The following is a 14,010-nucleotide window of genomic DNA, read 5'->3' as shown; positions in this document are numbered from 1 at the left end:
TTCAGATCATTCCAGGTTCCGGCTTCCTCCTCCTAGGCCGGCGGCTGTGCCCAGTTCAGACGAACCCATGCAAATTAACCAGTTTTGTAAATCCCGTCCGGGAAACGGGCAGACCTAGCTTGTTCCGGAGGAGTCAAGTTGGGAGTCACGTCCAAATCTTCTCCGACTTTGGATTGCTTACTTTCCGTGTCTTTGACCTCCAAGTCAGTTGCCAAATCTTTTAATGCCCTATTGGACTCTGGGGCTGCTGGGAATTTCGTTTCTTTCTCCTGTGCCCAAGGTCTGGATTTAAAGTTGCGGTCTATCAAACGGCCTATTTCTTTGACTGCTATTAATGGAACCAGAATATCCAATGGCCTCATTACATATCGCACAGAGCCCGTTAGGCTGCAGGTCGGAGCGCTACATAAAGAACATCTAGAACTCCTAGTGATTCCGGAGAAGCCTCACGACCTTGTCCTCGGTCTGCCTTGGCTCAAAACCCATAATCCCCACGTCAACTGGAAGTCTTCACAAATTCTGTCTTGGAGTTCTTTTTGTCACGCTAACTGTCTCACTCCTGTCTGTCCGCTCCGTGTCTCTGCTAAGTCGGATGAAGAGCTTATTCTGGAGGCGTATCAAGAGTACAAGGATGTGTTTTCGGAACATGCGGCTGACCAGTTACCACCCCATAGGCCTTGGGACTGTCCCATTGACCTAATCCCAGAGAAGATGCCGCCCCGTGGCCGCACATATCCTTTGTCACTTCCCGAGACTCAAGCCATGTCGGACTATATTAAGTCCAATCTTCTCAAGGGATTTATTCGCCCCTCTACCTCCCCGGCTGGAGCAGGTTTCTTTTTTGTGAAGAAGAAGGACGGGGGGTTAAGACCATGTATCGATTACCGCGGCCTAAACGATATCACCGTCAAAAATAAATACCCCTTGCCACTAATTACAGAGTTATTTGATAGGGTTCGTGGCGCCCACGTTTTCTCCAAGCTCGATTTGAGGGGAGCCTATAATCTTATACGCATCTGAGAAGGGGATGAATGGAAGACAGCCTTCAATACGAGGGATGGGCATTACGAATATCTGGTGATGCCGTTCGGCCTTAGTAATGCCCCCGCTGTCTTTCAAGGATTCGTCAACGAGATCTTTCGAGACCTGTTATATCGAAGTGTTGTGGTATATTTAGACGACATACTGATTTTTTCCAAAGATCTTACTGAACACAGGACACAGGTCAAAGAGGTGCTCCACCGTTTACGAAAGAATCATCTCTATGCTAAGATCTCCAAATGTACCTTCGAAGTAACAGCAATTCCGTTCCTCGGTTATATCATCTCGGGGAAGGCGCTTCGCATGGACCGGAGAAACTTTCCGCCATTCATGACTGGACTCAGCCCCTCTCTTTGAAAGCAATACAAAGATTCCTGGGCTTTGCGAATTATTACAGGAAATTAATTAGGGGTTTCTTTCTCCACCATAGTCGCACCCATTACCACCTTGACCAGAAAGGGCTCCAACCCGGGTTTGTGGTCTCCCGAGGCCATGGAAGCTTTCACCTATTTAAAATCAGCTTTTATGTCAGCCCCGGTCCTCCAACAACCAAATTTCGAAGAACCTTTTTTCCTGGAAGTTGATGCGTCCTCGGTCGGAGTCGGAGCCGTTCTCTCCCAATACTCCTCGGATAAGAAATTGCATCCGTGTGGCTTCCACTCTCGTAAATTCTCTCCGCCGAACGGAATTATTCTATTGGTGATCAGGAACTTTTAGCAATAAAATCCGCTTTGGAGGAGTGGAGGTATCTTTTAGAAGGGGCCAAACATGTAATTACTATCTACACCGATCACAAAAATTTGTTGTACATCAAAACCGCACAGTGTTTGAAACCTCGTCAAGCTAGATGGGCGCTTTTCTTCACTCGATTTTCTTTTGTTATCAAGTACCGGGCCGGGACTTTCAATACTAAAGCGGATGCGCTTTCTCATTCACAAACTCCCACAGATGAAGAAAATTCTTTTGAGCTGAGTTTAATTCTGAATCCAATTTCTGTTTCCGCTGCTTCCACTACTCAGAGTCCTCCCCCTGGAGGGATGTCAGTACCAACTAAATTCCGGCCGAAAATACTGCAGTGGGCTCATAACTCCAAGTTCTCCGGTCATCCCGGTGTCCAGAAGATGTTCAAGTTTCTGCAAAAATCTTGCTGGTGGGACACCATGAGGAGGGATGTACAGGATTACATTAACTCTTGCCCACAGTGTATGCAGCATAAATCTCCTCGTCTGCCTCCTGCCGGGTTGCTTTTTCTAGGAGTGGCCCCTGAACACTTCCCTGGCTGCGTAGGGTGTCTAGAATGGAAAATCCGGATTAGTGGAGGAGCTTAGACCTCAGAAGCTTTTATCCAACTTCTCTCCTCAGGACCATAACCTTTCCACTCTACCAGATATTGCAGGTTCTTATGATGATAACGAGAGTCCAGAATAGTTTTGATCTCGAAGTCTGTACCGGGTCTCCGTGCGGCGTCCTCGCTGGCTGTCTCCGTCTCGTCTCCCGGCGCTCCGTCCCGCGATCGTGAGTGTGGACGTCGCGAGTACGCCCGGCGTCCACTGAAGGTGCGGGTGACGTCATCAACACTTCCCACCAATCAGGTACTGGCGGGAAGTTCAAATTCAGACGCCGGGCTGAGCTCCGGCGCCTGAGTATCATCTTTTCTGCTTAGAAGTTGTGATCTCCAGTGCTCCTGTATTGCTGTGGCTCTCCGTGCCTCCAAGCACCTCAGCGTCTCCATGCACCTCTGTGCCTCCAAGCACCTCAGCGTCTCCACGCACCTCTGTGGGTCCAAGCACCTCAGCATCTCCACGCACCTCAGTGCCTCCAAGCACCTCAGCGTCTCCACGCACCTCAGCATCTCCACGCACCTCAGTGCCTCCAAGCACCTCAGCGTCTCAACGCACCTCAGTGCCTCCAAGCACCTCAGCATCTCCACGCACCTCAGTGCCTCCAAGCACCTCAGCGTCTCCACGCACCTCAGTGCCTCCAAGCACCTCAGCGTCTCCACGCACCTCAGTGCCTCCAAGCATCTCAGCGTCTTCACGCACCTCCGTGCCTCCATGCACCTCAGTGTTTCCGAGCACCTCAGTGCCTCCCAGCTCCTCAGTATCGCTCTCGGTGAGCTCACGGTATTCTTCACCAAATTCATCAGCGCCTTTTCAAGTCTTGTCTTTCAGGAGACTTTCCGCATCCTCACGTGCCTCCTGCCTGTCATCCAAATCCTGCATGAGGAAAACCTACATTCTGCCATCTCTGCTGCGGCCCAGTTGCGGTTCCTCTTCCCGGTCATCGGAAGAAACCCTGAGTCCACAACACTCCCAAACCAGGTCAGTGATAACCACAGACTGTCCAGGAGTTGGCGGATGCTTTAGTCCTGGTCTGGGAGGAGATCCCTCAGGAGACCATCCGCCACCTCATCAGGAGCATGCCCAGGCATTGTAGGGAGGTCATACAGGCACATGGAGGCCACACACACACTACTGAGCCTCATTTTGACTTGTTTTAAGGACATTACATCAAAGTTGGATCAGCCTGTAGTGTGTTTTTCCACTTTAATTTTGAGTGTGACTCCAAATCCAGACCTCCATGGGTTAATAAATTTGATTTCCATTGATAATTTTTGTGTGATTTTGTTGTCAGCACATTCAACTATGTAAAGAATAAAGTATTTAATAAGAATATTTCATTCATTCAGATCTAGGATGTGTTATTTTAGTGTTCCCTTTATTTTTTTGAGCAGTGTATATATATATGTATATATATTGTCTAGAGAAGATAGAATAATGGGGGGCGCCAATAGTGCATTAAAATATGACAATTTATTAACACATCATATAACACAAGTCTAAAAATGTAAGCGTACCAAAGATGGCGGTATAATCACCGCTGATACATTCGTTTTAAAATCAAAGATACAAGATGGATTCACCACTGCATGTTGCCTTGTTCAGCGTCCATCCATAAGCCACGCCCCTACCGGTTTCGTCACCAGGACTTCATCAGAGGGCTTGCAAGTGTTAATAAATTGTCATCTTTTAATGCGCTATTGGCGCCCCCCATTATTCTATCTTCTCTAGACAAAATCTTTCCCCGTTGGGAGACGGGAGAACGGGGTGGACGACAGTAGATCTAAACGGCAGTGTGCAGCCAGATTATTTGGAAACTTTACCTGTTTCAATTTGGATCTAACAATCTGGACCTGGACTTGTAGTTCCACAGACATTCTCCATTTAAACCCGGTTTGCGCTCAAACCTCCAATTTCTTTTTCCATATGTATATATATATATATATATATATATATATACGTATGGACAAAAACGGCGGCACTCGGCAAGGACTTCGTCAGCAAAAGAATGAGACAGTCAGACCGTCTGAGCTTGTTAACGTTTCAGTATTTAAACTTTCGTCAGAACAACAAATATACAAATGAAACATACCTTTATACCCTCACCGCATCACCCACTGTTCCTGTGGCGCGGCTGCCTGGCGGGTCCGGATGACGTCACCACGTAACACGTGCAGCGCGCTCCTTCCCACGTCAGAGCGCCGGTTACCTAGGGAACAAGTACACAAACAACATACACTTTACAAGGAAGTGAATAAACGTGCTGAAAAACATTGATATCGAATCGATCCCTGTTGCTCAGGCATAGATTATAGCAAAAACTAGAAGTACATACATTTTATAATACATGACTTATCCTATAAAAAACAATGGAGCCCCAATTGTTCATTTAAGCCTGCTGGTACTAAAGTATTGAGGCGATGTATCCACCTTGCCTCCCTACGCAGGAGCGCTCGGTTGCGATCACCGCCCCTAATGCTTGCAGGTTGCTGGTCTATTATCTTATATCTTAACGACGCCAAATTATGTTTGTAATTCTTAAAGTGTCTGGCTACCGGTTGTGCTTGATGGTCACCCTCCAAGGCAGCCCTGATGGATGACCTATGCATTGCCATCCTTTCACGGAACTGTCTGGAGGTCTTGCCAATATAATACAGCCCACAAGGGCATCGAATAAAATAGATCACATATGTACTTGTGCAGGTGAGTACTTTATCAATCTTAATAAATTTACCTGTCAGAGGATGAGCGAAACCTGGGCCGGTTTCCATATAGCTACAAGTTGTGCAACCCACACACTTGTAGCACCCTGGTTTTCTTGTTAGAAAGGTCATCACCGGGGCCGGTTTAAAGCCCGAGATGTCATTTATAACTAATAGATCTTTCAAGTTTTTATTGCGAGTATATGAGGGTAGTAAAGAACTATCTTTGAACATCGGTAGGTCCTTGTCAGAGGTAATAATGGACCAACTCTGGTGGGTAACCTTTTTTATATCCTTACTTAGGTGGCAATATTTTTGTACAAAGGGGATCCTATTTTTCAAGGGATCTGTTAGAGACCTGGAATTTTGTAGGGTATCGTCCCTATTTGTATTGACCACCTTTTCCTTAGTTTTCATCAACAATGCCCAATCATAGCCCCTGGATTTAAAATCCAGGGCCATGACAATGCTAAATTCCTTGTCATATAAACAACCCTTTATGAAGCTAAGAACACTGTACGCTGTTTACTTAAGAAGTACCGTAATGGTACGCTATTGGCGTAGCGATCGCTCAGCCGTAGGCGAGACGCTCAAGCGTCACGTTCGCTCACGGCCCAGTGATCACAGGACACGTTATTGGCTATATCTAGGGGAATGATTCGCTGTAGCGTAGCGTACGCTCGAGACCACGAGGAGGTCACCAGCGATGCAGACGCTCACAACACTATACCTTTATGTTAAAACCTTATACCAATGAAATACACTGAATACCTTAATGTGAGTACAGGGTGTAAGTGCAACCTTGTGTAACCTGACTAACTACAAAGCTGCTTGAGCGTCACCGACGCTCAAGTGAACACTTAACACTATAGAAAATACACAGATACTGGTTTAGGTTCCAAAGCCTATTAACTGTATTATATCTAATATACTTGTAAAAAGGGGATAACAGTACAAATGATACACTACAATATAACAGAGACTTCCTAACCACAGAACTAAACAATAAATACAAAAAGACAATACTACTCTGACCTAAATGAAATACAATACAATACTATAATACTATGGGAGATATAAGAGAAAAGAGGAGAGAGAGAGAGAGAGAGAGAGAGAGAGAGATGGAGAGAAATTGGCTCACAGAAAGACAATGATTACGGAGAGAAACTTACGCACAAAGGGTATGATCGCCTGCGCCTCGATATCCAGCTCCCGGCTATCAGCAGATAACCGTTGATGAGAGAGTGAGAGCTGGATGTGGTCGGCCTGCCTATTTATGCCCCACACACAATGCAATCTCCTGGTCCTACAATCCCATTGTCCATTGGCCGAAGGAATTCGGCCCTGCATCATAACAAAAGGTCATAGGGTGATTCATACAGGTGGGCTGTGACGATTTCCAACAGCTCAGGTGGGTGGGAAACTGGGTTTCCCGCCGCATACCTGAGTATGTGTAAATAATAGAAATGGACATAAACTTCTTATGTCCATAACTATTCGCACGAGCGATTAATACGCTCCAAACCAACACCGGAATATTGCTAATTAAATACTCTTCCGATGGGTACCAAACACTGCTGTATGATTCCTGTTAGACCCTTCGTACGATATAAAGAGGGATTCCTCAGCTCTGGGACATTGTATTTTAACCAAACTTTCAGAATCTATCAAAGGGACCATGATCTATAAACTACATTAATTGTGAAAATATGTAACGAATGAGTCGCACGCTACGACCACATAAACTCTACCGTAAATACGCATACCGCGCCTGCGAGTGCACGCTATTGCGGGTATGCGCTTCCACGGGAGAGCGTACGCACGCGCAGCGCGGACCAGTGTGCGGTGCAAATATGGCAACGTGCATTGAGACATTTTTCTGACTTTGACAGTCCACCCTTTGGCAGTCAATAATAACTGCCACAAAACATTTAAGGAGAAAAATGTAAGTCAGGGGTTAATTGATTTCCATGGTTGGGTAAGGAAGAAGAGAGGAGTAGGTGTGAAAAGGGTATGACCTAGTGAGAAAGTAGAAGCATGTGTGTATGAGTCCATGTTTGGAGGGTCATGTATCATCGTGCCGTACGTGTGGTAAATCAAGCTTCGAGGTATTGCGAAGTATACATTTGAATTCCTTCTTATCCTGTGGTACAGGTCTGTGGATGGGCTGTCAAACTCTACCGAGCTCATTTCGGCTGTGGTTGTAACAAAATGGGGATGCACATTTTAGTTGATGATACATGAATGGGGGAGGTATGTGGTTGCTGCTATCTGTGCCTGTATTCCCTATCGTCTATGTGTGTCGTTACCTGGGGGTTGTAGAGATGAAGATAAAGAACACTTACGAAAAATGCAATGATATTCTATGTCAGGGAAATGTACATCTGTCGTCGAAGTTGTTTTCGGTATCTGTTGAGAGTCGTCTTCTTTGCGCTGTATTGCTCCTTGGGCATGAGCAAATAGCTTTGTCTGAGCCATCAGATTTACAAAAAATGTTGGGCTAGCGTGAGTTTAAAAAAATACTAGGGAAACTGGGGATCCATGGCAAAGTTCATCAAGTGTCCATATTTAAAGTTGTCAAAACTTCATCTTTGGTGCTTGTCTGTTGTCTGTATAGCGTCTCGTCAACTTCCTCGTCCAAGGGGGTCTTTGTATCTTGGAGAAAAGCAGAAAAACAGGTGAAAGAAACGGACCGTATAATCGCATTTTCATCACATTCTGGTTTCTATCATTGGGTCATAAATCAAATCCAGGTTAATTACAGTTTCCTCACTCCTCAAGCTCATCACTTTTGTACTTTGTTTGCACCTCATTAAAGCCTGCCCGCATCTAAATATCAATCCAATCGATATAACGACACCCAAGATACATAGTAGGAACTTTCCAACATCCATTATGACTCCTTGAGCCCAGTCTCCTAAACCGGAGAACCAATTTCGCGGGTTCAACCATGACACCCAACTAGTCAGCTCATTACCTACAGCAGCAAGGGTGAGATTGTGTTTTCGACGAAATTCCCACTTTAATTGCAGAATATCGTCCATCTTTTGGTCTATGACCTCTACCGGATCCTCGGTGCTATTTGTGATATACGTGCAACACTTTATGCCGTACTGTGTTGCCAATGTAACACAATATCCGCCTGTTACTGCTGTAAGATAATTAAGAACCATCCTATGCTGAACTAGTTCTGTTTTATAAGCTTGAAGTTCTCTTCCAGTGTATCTAAACGTGTCATCATACATTTCAGTGATATTATCTAACAAATTGGCGAGTGCGGAAATGTATTTATAATTCATCACTCCTCGAGCGGTACGAGTGAAATCTAACGCTACCAGAACCTGAATCCCGGTGGATTCATGGATAAGATCAGAGGCCGGATGCTCTAACCTTTCTGACAGTTGTCTTTTAACTCGGTGCTCGTAATGAGTGTGAGTATAAGGAGCCTGGGCACCACGGTGTATGTCCTTCATTTTGTCATGTGTAACAGTCATCACTTCAGGCAATACTTTTCCAATATAACACAATCCTTCAGAGTTTGGGGCAAGCCACTTGTACGCCTTTCTCCCGCATATGAAATATGCATCATCGGGGAGAACATATGGGACGGAGAAGGACATGACCATGTTACAAACCTTCCAGGTGAAATCTCCTGACCCTAATTCTTCCATCTGCCTAATGCACGTATCGGTTTGTACGATATGTGCACAGTATCCTGGTGATACCTCTCCAACTCTAGTAATCCTATTTCCTAAGGTATATCGATACCGGAAAGATTTTCCTCTACTGGCTATGTGGCGTACGAGCTCTGTATCTGTAGGCATTCTATCTGCTCTGTGTGAAAAGGTCATGGTAAGGTTGCTCCATGACACTTCCCAATTTCCCGGTTTTCTGGGATTGGAGATGTTAAAACATAAGAGGGACCTATCCACATGGTATTGGTGGAGCTTCAAACTAGGAGGGCTGGAGATGTTAAACCTCCGGTCCACCGGTCTCCCACCACTTAGCTCAAGTACCTCCCCTAACGTTAAAGGAAATGGTACTAGCCCTGATTTACTGTGACCCTGAGGTACTTGAGAGCATACCCAACAATCTGTTTGGTTTAACACGTTACCCACTAGAGAGTGATAGTCACTCAATGGATGCCGGTCCATATGGATATTAAAACTAGATTGGCATTTCTTTATGCATCCATCTTCAACCAGATTATCACAGAGCCTACAGATACAATTTTCTTCAGCTAACAATCCATCACAATTTCTTCTATCGGATCGTTTTCTGATACTCGCCTTTGCTTGTTGGTTTGGTTGATCTTGGAAAACTACGCCTCCATCATCATAATCGGAACCCATTCCAGAACCTCTCTCGACCTCTATGGTACTCTCGCCGGAACAGACTGCTCTGGTCAACATCATGGTTAACATCAAAATCCGGATCACAGTCTCTTGGGGCAAGTCCATCTTTGAGGAGGAAATAGAGAAGAATGAGAAGGGGGAAAAAGAAATTTTAAGGGAGAGGGGATGGGAAGTGGAGAAAACAATAAAAGGGAGAGGGGAGTCGACAGCTGCTTTCGATCTTCAAGGCTCAGGAGCCGCCTCAGTCCTCCTGGAACAGACACTCCAGTGATACAACCTCTACCGTCTGTTCCTTGTCACGGGACTTCTCGGGATCAGCAACCTTCTTGCAGTGGGATGAATGGACCCAAGTCTCTCTCTCAGCAACCTTCAATGCTGTGGTGCTAGTCAATAAGACCTGGTATGGTCCTTCCCATCTATCAATAAGACAACCTGAGCGTAGAAAATTTCGTATCATTACATAATCCCCAGGTTCAATGTCATGACAATTACTATCTGGTAAATCAGGAATCACCAACTTCAGATTATCATTTTGATTCCTCAACTGCTTACTCATGTTAATCAAGTATTTTACAGTTACTTCATTGTTACATTTCAAATCATCCTGAGGGTTAATCATGACATGCGGTTGTCGACCAAACAGAATTTCAAAAGGGGACAGGTTAAGAGGGGACCTGGGAGTGGTTCTGATGCTATACAAAACAATGGGTAAAGCTTCTGGCCACGTCAATCCTGTCTCTGCCATTACTTTACTCAATTTATTTTTAATAGTGCTGTTCACTCTTTCGACCTTCGCACTCGCCTGTGGACGGTACGGAGTGTGCAGCTTGCTATCAATTCCCATCAACTTACACATTCCTTGAAAGACATCACCTGTAAAATGGGTACCCCTATCACTTTCAATGATTCTAGGGATACCATATCTACATACAAATTCCTGCACAATTTTCTTAGCTGTAAACATAGCGGTATTTGTAGCTGCTGGAAAAGCTTCGACCCAATTCGAGAAAACATCTATACAAACAAGTACATATTTCAAATTTCGACATGGGGGTAATTGAATGAAGTCAATTTGTATTACTTGAAAAGGGCCGCCGGCAGGTGGGATATGGGATGGTTCTGTAGGTATTGCCTTTCCAATATTCTTTCTCAGACAGGTAAGGCATGACATTGCTCTTTTACTCGCATGAGAGGAGAATCCTGGGGCGCACCAGTATGCTCTTACCAATTTGCACATCCCCTCCTTGCCTAGATGAGTCAGCCCGTGAGCTGCTTCAGCCAGACATGGAAGGTATGCCCTGGGGGCCACTGGTTTACCATGTCCATCCGTCCAGAGCCCTGAGGACTCCTGGCCATATCCCTTTGCCCTCCAGACTGCTCTTTCCTGTGTGGAACACAAATTCTGCATCTCACACAACTTCTGTGTGTTGATGGTATTAAATACCATCAACTGTGTGGTGTCTGTCCGTGTGGGGGTAGCAGCTGCAAGCTTTGCGGCTTCGTCTGCTCGGCTGTTACCAAGGGATACTGGGTCTTGACTATATGTATGTGCTTTACATTTGATAACAGCCACTCTGTCGGGTTCCTGTATCGCTGTTAGAAGCCTTTTTATGTGAGCTGCATGCGCTATCGGTGTACCAGCCGCCGTCATGAAATTTCTGAGACGCCATAGCGCTCCGAAATCATGTACTACCCCGAACGCGTATCTAGAATCGGTGTAGATATTGGCAGACTTACCCTTAGCCAATTCACATGCTCTGGTTAGGGCGACCAGTTCAGCAACCTGGGCTGAGTGAGGTGGGCCTAGCGGTTCCGCTTCTATGGTGTCTTGGTCATCTACAACTGCGTATCCAGTACACAAGTCTCCCGAGTCTGACTGTCTGTGACAACTACCGTCCGTGTAGAACGTGAGTTCTGCATCTTCTAGTGGATTGTCACTGATGTCAGGCCTTGCGGTAAAATTTTGGGTCAAATATTCCATACAATCATGTGCATCTTCCTTTGCATTAAATCCTCCTTCCCCATCACTCTCACCTCCCACCCTTTGTGCCTGACCAGGCACACTTGGGAGAAATGTTGCAGGGTTTAATGCACTGCATCTCCTTATGGTGATGTTTACGGGGGCCATTAATGCCAATTCCCATCTTGTAAACCTTGCTGATGAGACGTGTCTGGTTTGGGCAGAATTCAATAAGGCAGATACCGCATGCGGTGTATGGATTGTGAGATTGTGGCCTAGCACGACATCTTCGCTTTTCGTCACTAGCAATGCTATCGCCGCAACGCTACGCAAGCATGTGGGGAGGGATCGCGCTACCGTGTCTAGCTGAGCGCTGTAGTATGCAATTGGCCTGCTGGCATCACCGTGTTTTTGTGTTAGTACACCTGCTGCGCACCCAGCACTTTCTGTTCCGTATAGTTCAAAGGGTTTCCCATAGTCTGGCATACCTAGTGCTGGTGCCTGCGTTAGGCACTGTTTGAGTCTCTCAAATGCTGTTTCGGATTCGTCTGTATGCGAAATCCGATCAGGTTTGTTTGAAGAGACCATTTCCTGCAAAGGTAGCGCCAATATGGAAAACCCTGGGATCCAATTACGGCAATACCCACACATTCCTAAAAACGTCCTGATCTGTTGCTGGGTTTGTGGCAGTGTCATGTCTCTAATGGCTTGGATTCTATCAGCGGTCAGGTGTCTCAGTCCTTGTGTTAGACAGTGTCCCAAGTATTTTACCTTAGCTTGGCATAATTGCAACTTGTCTTTGGAGACCTTGTGACCTGTGTCTGAAAGATGAAACAGGAGCTGTTTCGTATCCTTCAGGGATGCCTCCAATGAATCAGAACACAGTAGTAGATCATCCACGTACTGTATCAACACTGATCCACTTTCCGGTTGGAAAGACTGTAAACAATCATGCAAAGCCTGAGAAAATATACTTGGACTATCTATGAAACCTTGGGGTAACCGAGTCCACGTGTATTGGACTCCTCTGTATGTGAATGCAAACAAATATTGGCTGTCAGGGTGCAGAGGTACCGAAAAGAAAGCGGAGCAGAGGTCAATAACAGTGAAAAATTTGGCAGTGGGAGGAATTTGCATTAGGATGACAGCTGGATTAGGCACTACGGGGAACTGACTCTCAACTATTTTGTTAATCCCCCTTAGATCCTGCACTAGTCTGTAACCCCTCCCCCCACTCTTTTTAACAGGGAAGATGGGACTATTTGCTGTGCTGGACGTTCTTACTAGAATGCCCTGTTGTAGCAAGCGCTCTATTACTGGGAAAACTCCTAACTCCACCTCTGGCTTCAGAGGATACTGTGGGATTTTTGGAGCTATCCTACCATCTTTTACTTGTACAACTACTGGAGCTACGTTTGCCATTAATCCAGTGTCCTGTCCATCTTTTGTCCAAAGTGACTCTGGTATCTGAGATGTCATCTCTTCTACTTGGGATGGGTTCCTATTTGTCATAATGGAATGTGACATTAATTTTGATGGGGAGTCTAACATGTCTCGTACTTCCTGAGCGTGATTCTCAGGGATGTCCAAGAATACACCTTCAGGAGTACAATAAATAACGCAACCCATTTTACATAGTAAGTCTCTTCCCAGGAGATTAGTTGGTGCAGATGCAGCCAGCAAAAAGGAATGCTTGGTATGCAAAGGCCCTATTGTAATCTCGGCTGGTTTGCTAACAGGGTAGTGCTGGACTACTCCTGTTACTCCCATGGCTGGAATTGTCCTACCAGTGGTTCTCATGCCCACTGTCGAATTTAACACTGACTTGGCCGCCCCTGTGTCTACAAGAAAGTTTAAAGTTTTACCAGCCACATTGATTGCAATCTCTGGTTCGCTTCCAAGACTGGCAATCAACTTAACTGGCTGCAGATTACAGGTATGGCCACACCCCTATTGGGTATGCTGACCTCCCTGAATCCCATTGGCAGCAACTACTTGTGGGGGAGTTAGCTGGGAACTACCAGAGGCATGCCAATCTCTGTTCGGGGGATATCTTTTTGTTTCCCCTGTATGTGGCTCAAAACTCCGCCTCTGTGGACCCTGCTCCCAATGTCGTGTGTTGTGTTGTTGTCTAGGGGGTTGAAAAGATCTTTGTACATTCTTTGTTCTACATTCTCGTGCATAGTGTCCCGGTCTGTTACAAGAAAAACATGTTATTACACTTGCCTTACCCACAGGATTCGGTGGTACATACGCAGGCTGCCTTGTGGTCAGCGCCTGTATACTTACGGACATCAACTTATCACTTTGCGACTCTCTGTGCCTAGTGATATTTCTGTCGTGATCAATAGCAGCCTCTCTCAAGCCGGACACTGACAGACCTCGCCAATATGGCTGCGTGGTCTGTACCCTAGTCTTTAATGTTTCCTTTAAACCATCCATCAGTACAGATACTGCTACTTCTCGATGGTTTGGGTTGGTCTTAATGTCTTCTATACCAGTGTACTTTGCCATTTCTAATAGTGCCCGGTGAAAATATTCTGTTGCCGTTTCGGACTCCTTTTGCTTAATGGAAAATATTTTATTCCATTTAACAACGGCTGGGAAATACT

This window comes from Pseudophryne corroboree, chromosome 7, assembly GCF_028390025.1.
Source record: "Pseudophryne corroboree isolate aPseCor3 chromosome 7, aPseCor3.hap2, whole genome shotgun sequence".
Lineage (NCBI taxonomy): Eukaryota > Metazoa > Chordata > Amphibia > Anura > Myobatrachidae > Pseudophryne > Pseudophryne corroboree.
The sequence above is the reverse complement of the archived record's forward strand: the minus strand, read 5'-3'. Positions refer to the sequence as shown.